Source organism: Patella vulgata, chromosome 3, assembly GCF_932274485.2.
Source record: "Patella vulgata chromosome 3, xgPatVulg1.2, whole genome shotgun sequence".
NCBI lineage: Eukaryota > Metazoa > Mollusca > Gastropoda > Patellidae > Patella > Patella vulgata.
In genome coordinates this window covers 75,518,702-75,535,604 of record NC_065881.2, presented here as the reverse complement: position 1 = coordinate 75,535,604, position 16,903 = coordinate 75,518,702, and the positions used below count along the sequence as shown (strand labels likewise).

Sequence of the window (16,903 nt, the reverse complement as noted above, 5' to 3'; positions counted from 1 at the left end):
GAAATATATGATAACAACCCAAATACCCAAATATCCCAGTTCCTTTCGATATTTCCATATGGCCCCTGATTGTACGAAAAGTCGCGTTTTTAGCCTTTGGTCCCTCTAGAGGTCACGATTTTAAATTCCGTTCAAATCTATTACCGTTAAACCATAATGACGGCCGAGTTTGAATTTCGTGAAAATCGGACGGAAACTTTTGTTAATCTACTCGTCATAAAATCTACTGGATATACAGAATACATTTCAAAGATCTGTTGGGCGCACTTTGATGGCTTCGCGTTTTATAGGCTCGGCCATACCTCATTTTTGCCCAACTGTTTTGTGGAAAAAAATTAGGTCTCCCTTCCTCTGCACGCCACTGGAGGCAATCAACGGCTGATTTCTCAAGCCTAGCATCTTGTGAACTCTGTTATTTGGTAAATTTCCGGAAATGACATTCAGGAAAGGAGAAAGTGTGCTGGGACAAAAATTAATACACTTCTATGGTGTTCATATCTTACTCCCACATATATTTTAAAGTTGATCGTCAATTTCAATAGATATTTTATTAACATCAAAATACTACTTGTACAGGACTATACGAAATGTCGTTCTATAAACTCAAGACAACTCAATAATTTCTAATAAGAAATTTTGTTTTTATAATGTCTATTCATTTACATTAAACTATTCTGCTATTAAGTGTGTTGTTCTATATATTCCTTCTATTTCTAATTCTGGTCATCCAATGTCATTAAAGGATTTCCAAATAGAAAGCTGCCAGGAGAATCCTCGTCTTCACTTGTTAAAAATTCAAACCACAAATCTTTGAACCTATTCTTATCCAGTCTGTGTCCGTTAGTCTGCAAAACATAAACAAGACAACCTACAAAACATCAGAACCTTCATTGTACTGATTTAGAGAGAGAGAGAGAGAGAGAGAGAGAGAGAGAGAGAGATAGATGGGGTCTAACGTCCACTCGACAAAAATTAGGTCATTTCGAAACTAACATATCGTTCAATTTTATTTATCCATAATTCGCTTGCGCGTAGGGGTCTTTAGCAGTGGGAGGAAACCGGTGGAAACTCACGAGGTTGGACAGGCGATCCTTGTCACGTACAACCGGGGAATCGAAACCACGCCAGTTGACTCAATGACAGACTATATGACACAGCGCACACGTGCTAACCGTTCAGCCACCCCGTACTGATTTATAGATATTGACCATATTAACCAGAGCATAAGACAATAATTGTATAATAAAAGAACTATATCTAAATGCGTCTATGGTCATTTAGCAGCTGAATCTGTAAGGGGGAGCACATTTCCAGTGCACTATCTGCATGTCTTTTCCTAATAACCTCAGCTATATTAAACGACAATGCACAGGGTTGGACTAGGTTGGACAATGTACAACGGTGTCCATGTAAAAAAAAAGTTCAAATTCTAAGATTAGACCGAAAACTCCCAATATTCTCCTGGAGAGGAGTCAACACAGGCCTAGCCTGTTCCCCCAATCCATTTTCAAATGAAATAAAATATTGTTTTTATTACATCAACGTATGAGATAATCTCATGTATAGTTCTATAGAAAGATTGAAATGAAATGAAATGGGGTTTAACGTCCTACTGTTTAGCTCCTATACTGGGCTAATGAAGACGGGCATACGCCATACAGGGAAATTTTGCGGGGGCAGCGGCAGTATAGCCTACTCTTATATCGAATTCCAACTGACAAGGGATCTTTTACGTGCATTCTAATGTATACACGGGACCTCGGTTTTTTGTCTCATCCGAAGGACTAGACAGCTGTTCTTGTCAGGCCCTCCGTCCTGCATCACTGACAAGGGGGAACCACGCCGGGAAATCTGGATGAACTTCCTCGGCCAATGCAGGGATCGAACACCCGACCTCCACTATAGCAATTCAACAATAAGGCCACACAATTTTATTTTCTGTTCTTTTGGAACGGAGGCCACGGCGGTTCAGTGAGTAAGACGTTGTTTCGCTAACCTTGAGATCCCGTGTTCGACCCCTGCGTTGGCCGAGAAAATTCACCACGTCTTTATTACACTTGGTCTAAGCATAACAGTAGGACGTTAAGCCCCATTTAATTTTATTTCATTTCAATTCATTTCTATTGGAACATCTGTGAAATTTTGTATTCTCATTCTTATTTCTTTAAAGACATATTTAAAAACCAAAAGTGCTTGGTTGTGTTGATCAAAAGCTTTTAGTTCCAAATTTTTAAGTTTTGAAACTAAACATCTTTCACGTGATTCAATGTCTATATATTTATCAAGACACCAAAGAACATTAAATTAATTTTGTGTGGCCTAATACTTAATAAGATGAATCTATTGAATACCTGTTGTCGAGTAATACAGGTAAACGATTTTTCACAGTTGTCAGCTGACAGACCAAAAACCGTTAAAAATAACGTATATTCTTCTTTATCAATGTAATCATCACCTTAAAAAAAAACCCGTACACTAGTTTTAAACATAGATTGCCAAGCAATAAAACATGATCCCACCAACAGCTTTGTTGTGCAGGGGCAGGGGATGGAAAACTGACACAACATTACTGTTTTATTATGACATACATTCAAAAGGAGAAGAATCCCCTCCGCACTGTCAGGGGTGCAAGGAAGTAGGGCCCAGCAAGGCAAAACGTCTACTTGTTCGACATAAAAGAACACTTGACAGTTGGATCTGATATAAGAGTAGGCCACTGTCCGGGTTGGAAATATTTCCATCATAGCACACTGCCTGTATGGAGCAGAAAAATAGGACGCTAAACCCGATTTCATTTAAGTTTATTTACAAAGAGTCCTATGCAGCTTGGCATATTAATACACGAGAAAAGTCTACAAGCCCATCAAGTCAAATTACTTTATTCTAAACGAAGTTATGAATGTTGGACGTTTTGATGTGAATACCGTAGTCTCGATTTTCATTGCTACCATGGTTATAATAATAAACAAAGTCTCGATTATCCAGTTTTAAATCAGTCTCGATTATCCAGTTTTAAATCAAATTATTAATTGACGATCGTGTTTCAATCCATTAAATATTACAACTATTCGATGGTCCAGAGAGTTGATAATGGGCTTGTCGTGTGAATGAATGTCGAATAATTCATATAACATTTGAGGTCAAAAGACAGACCCGCAATAGGCAGATGTAGCTCTTACATAATGTATCTTTAACTGACATTGAGACAGTTGGAATCCCGATAAATTTCTTTTAAGTTTTATCAACACAACTCCATTGAGCACATTGAAGTTTATTTATCCACATTAGGATGACCGACAGATTTACTAATTGACAGAGTCTGGAGACTTTGGGCAAACATAACAGACTTGGTACTTGTAAGTCAACAACATTTTGTTTGATTTTATAAGGGTTCACAGTCTTCTTCAGTACGAAACTGTTTACGCTAAGAAAATTCTAATTTAATCAATTAGTCATTCTTGTTTACAGAATGGATCAACTAAGACTAGTAACCAATTAATCAAGTGGGTTTGTGGGATATTAACACTGTTAAACCTACCTTTGGTATCAACAACATCGAATATAAGATCTATAAATTCAGTATGCCACGTATAATCTGTTTGGCCATCATCTGACATAGCTGGCCATCCTTTACACGATCTGGCTGATTTCACAAAATCACTCCAGTAGGATAACCATTCGGGTACACTCAGCTACAAAGACAAAACACTTTATTTGGGTCTTTAGAATAATATTAAATATGAAACCAGTAAAATCTACTGTTTGTATGGTGGCTGTTAGTGGCCATTCAAATGTCATCTAAATCGTCGCCTTATGAAGAAGGCGACAAGTCGATAAAATCAACCCGCCAACACGACAAAATAACCCGACGATCGTCGCCTTCATTTCGTCGACTTGTCGGGTCAATTCTGTCGACAACCCGACAAGTCGACGAAATGGAAATGAAGGCGACGATCGTCGGGTCAATTCGTCGACTTGTCGACTTAGTTCTTCGACTTGTCGGGTTGTGAATAACTTATTCACAACCCGACAAGTCGACAAGTCGACAAAATACAATTATTTCGACTTGTCGTGCGGCGACTTGTCGCCTTGGAAGTTAATCTGTGCGCATGCAAGTTATCCAATCAGCAAATCCACAAGCTCGAGTTTGACTTCCGAAGCGACAAGAATTGACCCGACAAGTCGACGAAATGAAGGCGACGATCGTTGGGTTATTTTGTCGTGTTGGCGGGTTGATTTTGTCGACTTGTCGACTTGTCGCCTTCTTCACAAGGCGACGATTTAGATTCATTTGAATGACCGCTAACAGCCACCATATGTTTGGGATAAGTTAGTCAGAACTGCCTTAAGAAGACATATTAATATTTTCGAGAATGTAAGACACACCAATGTTATGATCATAACGTTGTCGTACACCCATGGCTTCACAGAAGTGTTTTTGCTTTATATGCCCATGGGAGCAAGCTCACACAAGCCTCTGCCGGCACCATATATAGCTATATATCTCGATCACAAGACGTTGGTTTCAATGTTGTAGATATCATCTTCACAAGACTTACGTTTTAATGTAGTAGATATCATCGTCACAAGACTTACGTTTTAAGGTAGTAGATATCGTCTTCACAAGACTTACGTTTAAATGTAGTAGATATCATCACCACAAGTCTTACGTTTTAATGTAGTAGATATCATCACTACAAGACTTACGTTTTAATGTAGTAGATAGATATCATCACCACAAGTCTTACGTGTAAGTGTCGTAGATATCATCACTACAAGACTTACGTTTCAATGTTGTAGATATCATCTTTACAAGACTTACGTTTTAATGTAGTAGATATCGTCTCCACAAGACTTACGTTTTAATGTAGTAGATATCATCTTGACAAGACTTACGTTTTAATGTAGTAGATATCGTCTCCACAAGACTTACGTTTTAATGTAGTAGATATCATCTTGACAAGACTTACGTTTTAATGTAGTAGATATCATCTTCACAAGACTTAAGTTTTTTAAAATGTAGAAGATATCACCTTCACAAGACTTACAGATGTTGTAGATATCATCATCACAAGACTTGAATTTCAGTGTAGTAGATATCATCATCACAAGACTTACGTTTCAATGTAGTAGATAACATCACCACAAGTCTTACGTTTTAATGTAGTAGATATCATCATCAGAAGACTTACGTGTAACTGTAGTGGGTTACTTCTATAATGGCGAGAACTTTTCATTAAACCAGACCATATGCTACCAACTCGTGTTTGAATTTTACGATTCTCTTCTGACGTGGCACGTAGATTCTTTAAACTTGATATTCTCTACAATAGATGAAATGGGATGGTTGGATAATTTTGTAATCATCCCGAAGATATAGAAAGTGCATTTGCCGAACATTTGTTTAATGAAATTGATGATTTTAAATCAGACAGTCCCACCCCCCTCGATTGTGAGAAATTAGTTGGGTTTCGGTATGCGTTTGTTGATATAGACATATAAGAATGACAGATAAGCTGAAATCGTGCTGTTTAAAAGAAGTGGGATACTACTAGTTCTAAATATCTGACTTCTCCCAGGTACCTGATAGCTTTTTGTGGTAGATGTCGTTTATGCACTGGCCCAAAAAACTATCCTCGGCCTGATGATGTTGGGCCCCGGAATGTCGCAGATGAAACTCGTAGACGTGACATTCCGTTCTGCTTCGTTTTCATTTTACACCGAAAAACAGTATTGTGTCATTTCAAAGTTATCTTCTTGCAGCCCCAGATTAGAGAAAGAAAACTAAAACGCCGGCTCATGGTGTTCTCATTCTTCCCGTCTTCGTTACCCCAGTCGGTGCAAAATGTAGGACGTTAAACCCTATTTCATTTCATTTCATTTCTCGTTTTCCCACAGTCAGGGGCACCGGAACGGCGTGAGGGCCAGGGTACCAAAAGATAGGGGGGCCTCTAGAAAATTTTCAATTTGTCAATTCCGAGAACGCTGTATAGAGCGCCTCTAGCATTCCAAATTCCAACATAAAACCCTTTAAAATACATGATAATTAAATAGACAAAAAGCCTGATTATTCACAATTTTCGTATCATGAGCAATAATAATAATAATAATAATAAAAACTTTATTTAATGAGGCAACGTATTTAGTTTGCAAAAAAAACTAATCTTCCATAGGTCCCTCCTAAACTACAAAGACATATATACATGTAATATCAGGATAAATTTAAAATCATTAGAAATGCAATAGCATTTTAAAGTGGGAAGTTTGATAAGTCACTCCCAAACTACAAAACATATACATTATACAAGTAGAATATAGGAAGAACACTATAATTACACACAAAATAAAATAGAATGCAGTTGCAAGTTAAAAATAATAAGTATGTCATCAGTTGAATATTATGGTTCCTATCTCATAAAAAAATATTTTTAATTTGACATTCAATACACCAATCTTCATCAAGAAAATAGAATTGAACGAGACAGTACATTTAGAGACACGATTCTGAATAGACTAGTAAAAAGGTTGAAAACTTTCATCATTAGTATATGGGTATACATGTATACCCCAGAAAAGGGCAGGGTACCATTTGTATACCCTGGTACCCGGGATCCGGCGCCCCTGGTTACACCTGGTCCATTACGGTAAAAGTGAGTATATTTATAATAAATTACAACTATATTCAACTTTCGTGAGACAAAAATATTTTGATCAAATATTTGTTTGGATTGCAAATGTAAATACCTTCTGTAGCTCTTTAAAATCTTGTCGTGAGAGATTTTTATCGTGCATTGTATCTGAAATAAGAAATAATTCAAGAATAGGAATCATTTTAAAAGTTAAAATGCAAAACATTTGATTGCACTGGCATTAGTTAAAATGCAAAACATTGTATTGCACTGGCAAAACGGGTACAATTAGTTAAAGAGCAAAACATTAGATTGCAGAGACAAAAACGGGTACAATTAGTTAAATAGAAAAACATTAGATTGCTGAGGCAAAAGGGTACAATTAATTAAAGAGCAAAACATTAGATTGCAGAGGCAAAAGGGTACAATTAATTAAAGAGCAAAACATTAGATTGCAGAGGCGAAAAGGGTACAATTAGTGGTGAGAGATGGCGTTTAACGTCTATTTCTATTTCAATAATTCGCTTACGCGTTTGGGTCTTTCGCAGTGGGAGGAAACGGGTGAAAACCTACGAGGCTGGAAATGCGACCCTACTTATTGTCACGTACAACCACGCCACTCGATGACAGATCTTATGATCTAACGCGCACGTCTTATACCATTCGATCAACCCCTACACACCTGGCAAGGAAATAGTCTAGTTGTTCGAATGGTACAAAACCGCATTGTCCACCTGAGTACTCGTTGGTGTGACCCAAAAAAAGTACCTTGTCAGAATTCGACGAAAAATAGACGGAAGCGCTGCTGTTCGGGCATATTTATCCCCAGGTTTCATTGCATATCAAGTCGGCACAAAACATATATTTACCTAAACCGTTAAAAACAGTAAATATATTTTCTGCACCAAAGTTGCCCCGTGACCTTGCCATAATTATACAACCCCGTTTACCTCAAATCTGAACATTTTTGTACTTATTCACATCCACTATCAAATAATAGTTAAATATATAAAGATGGTAACAAATTAAGAATGAAACATGAGACAAAAGAAAGGAAAATAGAGACAAACTAAGTCACAAACTAGGTCATTTCGGCACTAATATATGGTACAATTCTATTTCAATAATTCGCTTGCGCGTAGAATTCCTTAGCTGTGGGAGGAAACCGGCGGGCCAAGAGAAAACCCAATTCTCCTGGTCGCTTACAAGCTGGAAATCGAAACCACGCCACTTGATTCAATGACAGAAATTAGACCATTCGCGCCCCAACCACCACAGCCACTGAAACATGACATAAACAGTAGATATAGAGATTATAGAAACGGATTTAGGTTATCAGTTCACGTTTCCAAGGAGCTTAACATATCATGCCCACTGCCCGTCATCCATTAACTTATCAACCCAAGTGGTTTTTTTTTAGTTCAAATTTGAAATTATCGCTGTTAACGTCGTTGTACAAGCTGTTCTACTCAGTTTATTGTATCTGTTGTTTTTGAATATTTAAAATGTCTTTCTTCCTCACACTTCTCAGTATTAGGTCCAGTACTCGAGTCTTGGGGCATTCAATAAGGGAGTTGATCCCGGGAATCATCAAACCTATACACTTTACTGCTGTAATTTATTCTTTAGTTTTAGTTAGTCCTACACCACTGAATGTTGGAAACGAAGTATATTATCAACAATTATAGCCAATCTGATTAAAATTCATATCTATATTTCGTTTCGTTTTTTTATTCATTGGATGGCCTACACTGCATGAAGATCTGAATGGTTCTAGTGGAATGTCGCGTCATGCTTTTGTCCTATGACGCCATACATTGATTAATCAATCAGCGTTGACGTTTCTAGTGGTTTACCCACAGTTCTGTGCATTGTACACCAAGAACTCGCCGTAACAAACCGTTTCATTGACGAATACCTCACTTCAACCAGATGCGGGTTACATACATGTAACAACTCTTCCAGATCCTAGTGTAGTAGAGACAAGTAAAACAAAATTTTGAACTATAAAAAAACGAAACGAAATAGTGTCTGTGTTTTAATTAGATTGCAATTATAGCCGAATAATAAAACAAGTTATGTTTCAATACAATCTTAATTCAAATCCAAACGAAAGGCTTGTGACAGTATCCAAAATATTATTCACTTTGACAGGAGGACCCTTATATCCCGAGGCCAAGCCTAAAGGTAAATCTGGCAGTGCATAACATGGATACGTATCTATATTTAGATTAATGAACTGTTATTAGGTCACGTATCTAGAGTATACAATTATTCCAACCAGGTAGATAGTTGATAAGAGTGGACGTCAGAAACAGTGTGTTGACATACTCTAACTACTAGGGTTTTGTTTAACTGGGTGACAAAAAACAACAGATACTGCTCCCCCTGAATAAACAGTCAAAGATAAACGTCATATAAATGGACAAATATATCCTACTTGTTAGATGATTTATGTTGTGTATAAACGGTGTTAGGGTAGTGTTAAAATTAATTAGACATTTTGTCAACATCTTTTTAAGTTTTTAATCTGAATAAAGTCCAGACTGTTATCCTGAACAGCTATATTCATGTTAGTGGCAAGGCTAAGCGTCGCAATCAGACCACCCCATGAGCTTGTGTACGTTTTTGTGATACAGAAGTTTAAATCCATCGGCAATCATAACTATCACCTGATATTAAAGCCCCCATGCACCCCTGTCTTGTAGTGTATACAGCACGCGTCGCAATTGTATCACTCCCGTCACAGGTGCACCATCCTGCCATATACACGGCACCTATCGCCAGTGTATCACTCCTGCGTTATACAACTGTACCATCCTGCCATATACAGAGCTCCCATCACACTTGTATCACCCTGCCTTATATCCGGCTCCATTCACAAATGTTTCACCCTGCACTATACCAGGCTTCCGTTACAAGTGCACCACTCTGCCATGTACACGACTACATTCACAATAGTATCACCCTGCCTTATACACGGCTCCTGTCACAATTGTATCACCCTGCCTTATACACGACATCCTCTACGATATATAGCCTACCTATATTGAGGTACGTTTGGCCATCCTTCAAAATAACATCCACTCGACACAAACTAGGCCATTTCGGGACTACCATACTGTTCAATTTATATTTCAATAATTCGCTTGCGCATAGAGGTCTTTAGCAGAGGGAGGAAACCATAAGGACCCGGAGAAAACCCACGTACCAGCGGGGAATCGAAACAACACCACTTGACACAATGACAGACCTCATGATGCAACACGCAGGCGCTAACCATCCCCCACCCACATGTATGATGAAGTTTCTACATCACAGATAGAATGAAAAGGGGTTTAACGTCGCACTTTACTGTACCGAGTGGGCTAATGAAGGCGGGTCTACGCCATGCGGTGTGCTATGGGGGAAATTTTAACAGGGGTTCTTTTACGTGCACGCCAATGTCTACACGGCACTTGGGTTTTTCGTCCCACCCGAACGACTTTAGCCAGTTCATTGCCAGACCCTCCTCTCAAGACAAGTAAATTCTTGTAATAAAATGTACCATATATTAATCCCGACATGACCTAGTTAGAAGTAAGTGGTCTTTAAACCCCGTGTTTAATTTTACCTCTCTTTCAAACTTTAAAATTACAGTCATAGGTCTACAGTAATTTACATATCAACCCCATGGAACTTTTGTATGTGTAGCATATCAAAAGGATTAACTTCCTGCCTTTGACCTATGAACATCATTCTGATTTGATTTAAATATCAAATACACATACAGTCCCAGATGTCAATCAAATAATTCATTAAAACGAACTTAAATAAAAATAACTGACAGTGAATTGGGTCTTTATTTATTAAATGTAATATATGTTGAACATTTGAATAATTCAATAGCTTAATCGTCGGTGACATGGAAAACCTCGTAAGTTTACTTATTGAAAATAAATTTTATTTGGGATTCATATTCTGTGTTTAATTTTTCCATCTGTCAATGTCATTAGCTAGCCTTTACCGTGCATAGCTCATCCACAATTTTAATTGAAAACAACCTACAGGGTATTCTATGATCACTACAGTATGAAATAAATTCCTTGGTGTTTAGTTACTTGTAATTATGTAGGATAGTATTATGATAAATAAGCTTTTGTGTCCATATTTAGAAATTGGAAACCCCGTAAGTACATCAAATACCCAATTATTTACATTATTTCATGTAAATTTGTTAAAATATCTTACAAACAACATGTAACTGTAATATATAATCCCAGCTTGCAATTATACTAAAACGTCTTTTGTGATTTTCTCAAAATCATGAAAACTGACTTGAGGTTTTTCTATGTCACCGACGCTGTACGATTTTAAAAGACTGATTGTAGTGTTGATGTTAATAACCTGGGTGTCCGAGTCGAATGGTTTAAAGCAAGCGGTTTAGATCATAAGATCTGTCAATGAGTCAACCGTGGCATGGTTTAGATCCCACGGTTGTACGTGACAAGGGTTGGGGTAGCCGCTTGAATTCTTAGTGTTCCTCCGGTTTTCCCGACGGCTAAATGACAGTGTTTGTCGAGTGGACCTCTCTCTCTCTCTCTCCCTCTCTCTCTCTCTCTCTCTCTCTCTCATTAACCAGAACTATAAACAGAAAATCACATTTTTCACATTGTAAACAAGACCACCCATCTACAATACAAGTCCAAAGTTTGTATTATCTGTAATTGTTCAGAAATTTGGCTGCATTGCCTATTGGTTAACAAATCCCACAGTCTCCAGTAAAATAATTATAAACGGATTAGGGTTGGGTGCATTAGATAGTTCTTTTGTTAGCGAAATGCGTGAATTTAGATACAATTTAATGACTAATCCATCCACAGAAATTACACAATATGCAATTAATTCAGTATCATAAGAGTTACGATTCAAATTAGGGCATCACATCGGAGCCACGCTGGATTAGTGTGAAAGGCGCTCTCTTAACTGGCCAGGAAGTTCCGGACACAATCCCGGTGTGGGTCAAGAAATCTCCTCGGAGGTTCACCTTGTTAGTAGTGTAGAACGGATGGCATATAGTCGTTCGGATAGAACGTAAAACCGAGGTCCCGTGTAAACGTAAAATATACCACTGAGAGATGGAATTAAACGAAGAGTAGTCGCTGCCTTGGCAAAATGATCCCCACTACATGACGCACGTCTGTCTTCATTAGCCCGGTTTTCACAGAACAGTGGGACGTTAAATTCCATTTCGTTTCATTTAAATCCATATCACATAATATATGAGTTGACATTCCGTTTAATATTTTTAAAGAAAACAATACAGGGTTTTAATATTTATAATGAGGTTAAAATATGCCAATCCACGATTTTATAAACTTGCAAACATATAAAATATGTAACATATTTGTTTAGTGGTGTTTCAAGGGTCGACCATATCATTTAAGAGGAAGTCTCGATTGTGTCATGTCGTATTTTACGATTGAACTCATTTCAAACAATTTCTATTTATCCTCATTATAATTTATGGTCGTCATGTGTCACATGATTCATACGCTATGTTGATTTAGTTAATAAAGTAAAGTAGGTCTACCTAAAAGTGAGGTGCTTTACCATTTGACTATAGTTATAACCTAATTATTATCAAGGGAAGCTAAATATTGCGGATCGATATTGACGGTCAAGATGCACACAATATTAACTAGTGCGGAAGATGCACTTGAAATTTGCGACATTGAATATGTCAGGACTCTGGACAGTTCATATTTCAGGTCTGGGGGATCACGGTGGCTAAGTGGGTAAGACGCTGGCTCGCTGGCCTGGAGGTCGGGTGTTTGATCCCTGCATTGGCCGAGAAAGTTCATCCAAATTTTCCGGCGTGGTTCTCCCTTATCAGTGATGCAGGACGGAGGGCCTGACAAGGACAGTTGTCTAGTCGTTCGAATGGGACGGAAAACCGAGGTCCCGTGTACACATTGGCGGGCACGTAAAAGATCCCTTGATAGTTGGATTTCGATATAAGAGTCCGGGCAAAATTTTCCTCATAGCACACTGTATGGCGTATGCCTGTCTTCATTAGCCCAGTTCGGAGCAGAACAGTACTAGGACGTTAAACCCCATTTTATTTCATTTGATTTATTTCAGGGCTGAAAAACTGAAATAGATCGCGACCCAGTGTCTAAACACCCTGACTAACGACAACATCCTCATTACCATGGAAACCGAACGTGTAATAAATCATACTGAACACTACATCCTGCTCATTGCTGAGATAGATCACGATCCAGATCTAAACCAGATTCAAGATTAAAATCGTGCGACGTTTATAACCCAAAAACGTCTGATTGACAACAATGATTACCGTATATACCTGTATATACCAATAACTAACGTCCTACGTATCTGCTTCATCTGGGACAATTAAGACGGGTATACGCCGTGATCTGTGCTATGAGAGAGCTTTGTTCGGGACAGCAGCCCCAAGGCGTATTCTTATTTGGAATTCCAACTGCCAAAGCTTCTGTTACTTACACAGGGCTTTTCGTCCCCTCCGGACATAGGAAAACCACGCGTCCAGATTAGCGACCCCGCGTCTTACTCAACTCACGGAGCCACCACGACTCACTAGCCCACACCTACAGACATACCATCACAAATCAAGTTAAATGACACTTTTATATTTGATAGTCTTTAACTAAACAAATACTGTAGCTCGTACTAACTGGATGTACAATAAAATGTCCGGTGTTTACACAAGATCAAATATACACGAATATAATGACCAAATTCCTGTACTCAATGAGCCAACTTGACTTAGACATTCTCTCTTAACTAAGAAGCTAGATTAAAGTTATCTTTCAAGCTGGGGTTTTGTGGTCAACTCTAGCCCACTTGTTCTATCAACCTGCTTTAGTCAATATATTGCGGCTAAACAGAGATTTAAAATCGTTTAGTATGATGACTGAATCATAATGTATTTTTTATTTGCTGGATATTTATAGTCGGTATGGTATTTCTAGATGTTAATATGTAAATGGATATTAATTAATCATAATAATGTATTGGAATGTGTTAATTACATTAAAGGAATACCACACTATATCAAAACATATACTTATAATGTAATAACTGAATCCCCCCCCCCCACACACACACACTAATTAAAAATCGTAAACATAAGACCCCCCCCCCCTTTCCACACCACACACGCGCGCGCAAAATAATCAATCAAAGAAACGACAAAAACTCATACAAAGATCTTGGTTGCAATTGTTCTTATTCATGGAATAATCACCAATTCCATAGAATACCAGAATGTTTTAAATATTTCCATGCTAATATTTATAAACTTTAATTCCCGTACAATGTAAACTATCTACGTATGAAATTGGGTTTAACGTCCTGCTGTTCTGCTCTGACTTGGCTAATGAAGATGGGCTTTCACCATACAGTGTGCTATGAGGTATATTGTGCCCGGAACGCGTCGCTACGACCTACTCTTTCATCGAATTCCACCTGCCTATGGTTATTTTACGTGCACGCCTATTTTTACACCGGTCCTCACTTTTTCGTCCTGTCCGAACGACTATACGTTGTCCCTTGCCAGACCCTCCATCCTACACTACTGACAAGCGGAACCACGCCAGAAAAATTAGATGTCTACATATACAAATAATGGATAAAAAGGCCCTGCACCCCACCCAATAATATAACCCCAAAAATGTTTCAACTAAAAGATACACGGATATGCACAATTCCACAATTGTGATATTAAGTCATCGTGACTAGCTTAAAATGTCATCTAAATCAAGTTTTTATATTGAAATATAACAGAAACAAATACTAAAAAAAGTGTAATACAATCATCCTTTAAAGTTGTTCAATATAAGAAAAAATCTTACCATATAGTAGATTAAAAATATATTCTTGCTTTCTTGTTAAGTAATGTCCCAATCTGTTAGACGAACGTGCTATAGGTGTCCCCGCCATTGTGTTTTAACTTCCGCGAAACGAGCTTGTTAACTTTCCCCGTATTTTTTATATTCCCTTACTCTATCACAGCACTAGTAACGGAATATGAACTCTGACCCCGGTAATGACAAAGTTATGTGAAGTGACCAAGGGTATTATTTGTTTTTGGCCGTTCCCTAAATGTGACACACTTTTCCCACCATCAGCCAGACGGAGAAAACAATCAGAGTTATGTATCAAGTGTAGAGAATTGTGATACTGGCCAGTTATTTTGGTATGTATGTCACTAACTGATATGGTAGGACAGCTATGTGGGGTGGATTATAGGCGGATGACGGATTAACGATACATGGCTAGAGTTATCTCAAATGACGACTAAGACAGGCACAATAGAAAACAATTTGTTCTCCATTCACTATCAGTTACGATATTCCCCATTATACACGTGATATATATAAAAAAAAATATCCAATTATTTTCTAATAAGGAAATTATAAACTTGAAGAGACAATATTTTTTTTATTGATGTTTGAGGATATGAATCCTATTATGTGGTATGCATATTACTGTGACAATCATTTAAAAATTATTATTTTTGACTCCTTAGTTTCATTTTTGACTTGAAATTCCAAAAATTGAAACGAACACCGGTCATCCTCATGTTATCGTTAGACGGGAAGGTTACATCGTTAGTAGTACATGTATATAGATCTTTCACCAGCATTTGATGCAAACGATATTAAAAAGACTAGACATGGGATATGAACTTATTGGTCAGAAACAGTAAACCAACAAGCATAGATCTCAAATGGGGCATGCCACAAGGAACAGTACCTGAACCGGCGTTTTCCAGTCTGTTGTTAATTGGATAGGTTGATGATACAGTATAAGCTAGTGTTAAAATTTTAGTATTCGGCATCTCGTAAGTGGACTCAGCGAGTAGGTGCTGGAAGATTTAATAGGAGCTCCTGGGTCAATACTGGTGTTGGCTGAGAAAGTTTCTTGCAGGACCGAGAGCCTAGTTAGGAACAACGTCTAGTCGTTCGGATGGGATAAGATCACATGCACCACTGTCTGGACCAATAACACACTGGATGGAATGTGCTGGCCTTCATTAACCCCGATTTCATTTCATAACACTTTAAATGTTCAGCATACATTCTTACAAAAACTGCGACGCATAAAAAGAACGAATTGTCACTAAAACATCGCCATTATCCTCATTATTTTTGGTGTGGTTGTGTGTGGAAAATATAAATAATGGAAGGGCAAAGATCATAACTGGATCTCAGATTGCACGAAATTAATGAAAGATGAGATTAGTAAGTTGAAACTATTGTATAGAGGCATGGCAGATTTAATTTTATTTTTGTATTTCGAATTGATCATTGATAAGACATAACTGACTTTCTTTGAGTGTGCCACTTTAAAATCAATGTTCGATTTAACAGAAAGAAAAAAAAAATAATTCAACAATTTATTTAGGTTTTTTTATCCACAAAAATAACAAATAGGGAACATACTCACACATTTCAACTGTCATACAATCTTACACACCATATGCCTAGTATATGAAAATCTTATTCTTTTGTCGTACATTAAAATTATAGAGACGAGAAAATTTTACAATAAAACAAAGACAATGTTTCTCAAAGAGCATTTCGAAATAATAAATGATTTAGGTAAGACAAAATGAAAATGTTGATTTTAATCCCGTTAGCAAAATAGATCAACACATCAAATTCATTTTTTTTTTTTAAAAAAGAAAATTTGATTTGTTGATCTATTTTAATATTGGGTATATTACGAGCGTATGTCTTTATACCTAATTAACATTTTATTTCCGCAGGTAAAGCCAATAATATATAACAGATTTTGTGATCAACAATTTAAAATTTAGGCCAAAAAAGAAACTAAAATTAGTAAACGTGGCATCCACAGTTTGATCTTTCAAAACGAAAGTTTGATTGTTTAGAGTTTGTCTTATATCTGAATGAAATAGTGGACCATATCAACCTGATTCAACACGTTATGGTGACCGAAATCAAAGAGGTTGGGTCATTTGAGTATATTAGTAATAAGTATAAAATCATACAAGATTTAAACAACATTACCTTCGTACACATATAATTCGATATAATTTAAAATATTTCATTCATTATTTGATTAATTAATTTAGAGGTGGTAACTTTCTAACTTTGCCTGTGTATGGACGTTTTGTTTGTCTGATTGAAGGCGGGTTTGGTTTATAAATACGTGGTAAAGTTGAGACAGGTTTTAATAAGTTGGGAAGCGGAGTAGCGTTGACATTCTTAATAACTTTG

General features: G+C 37.3%; 1 non-coding gene across 2 annotated transcripts; it reads right to left on the bottom strand.

Moving 5' to 3' along the window:
- Nucleotides 1–529: 529 nt before the first annotated feature.
- On the bottom strand, nt 530–14,892 carry LOC126816662 (uncharacterized). 2 transcript variants are annotated; one of them, XR_008787558.1, is made up of 6 exons: nt 14,510–14,892; nt 6,745–6,797; nt 5,193–5,324; nt 3,539–3,692; nt 2,352–2,455; nt 530–868 (listed from the first exon to the last, which is right to left on the bottom strand). It is a non-coding gene; the product is annotated as an uncharacterized LOC126816662 (transcript). The 2 variants fall into 2 exon arrangements; XR_008787557.1 differs by having other exon boundaries at nt 530–845; nt 14,510–14,887.
- Between the last annotated feature and the right edge of the window lie 2,011 nt (nt 14,893–16,903).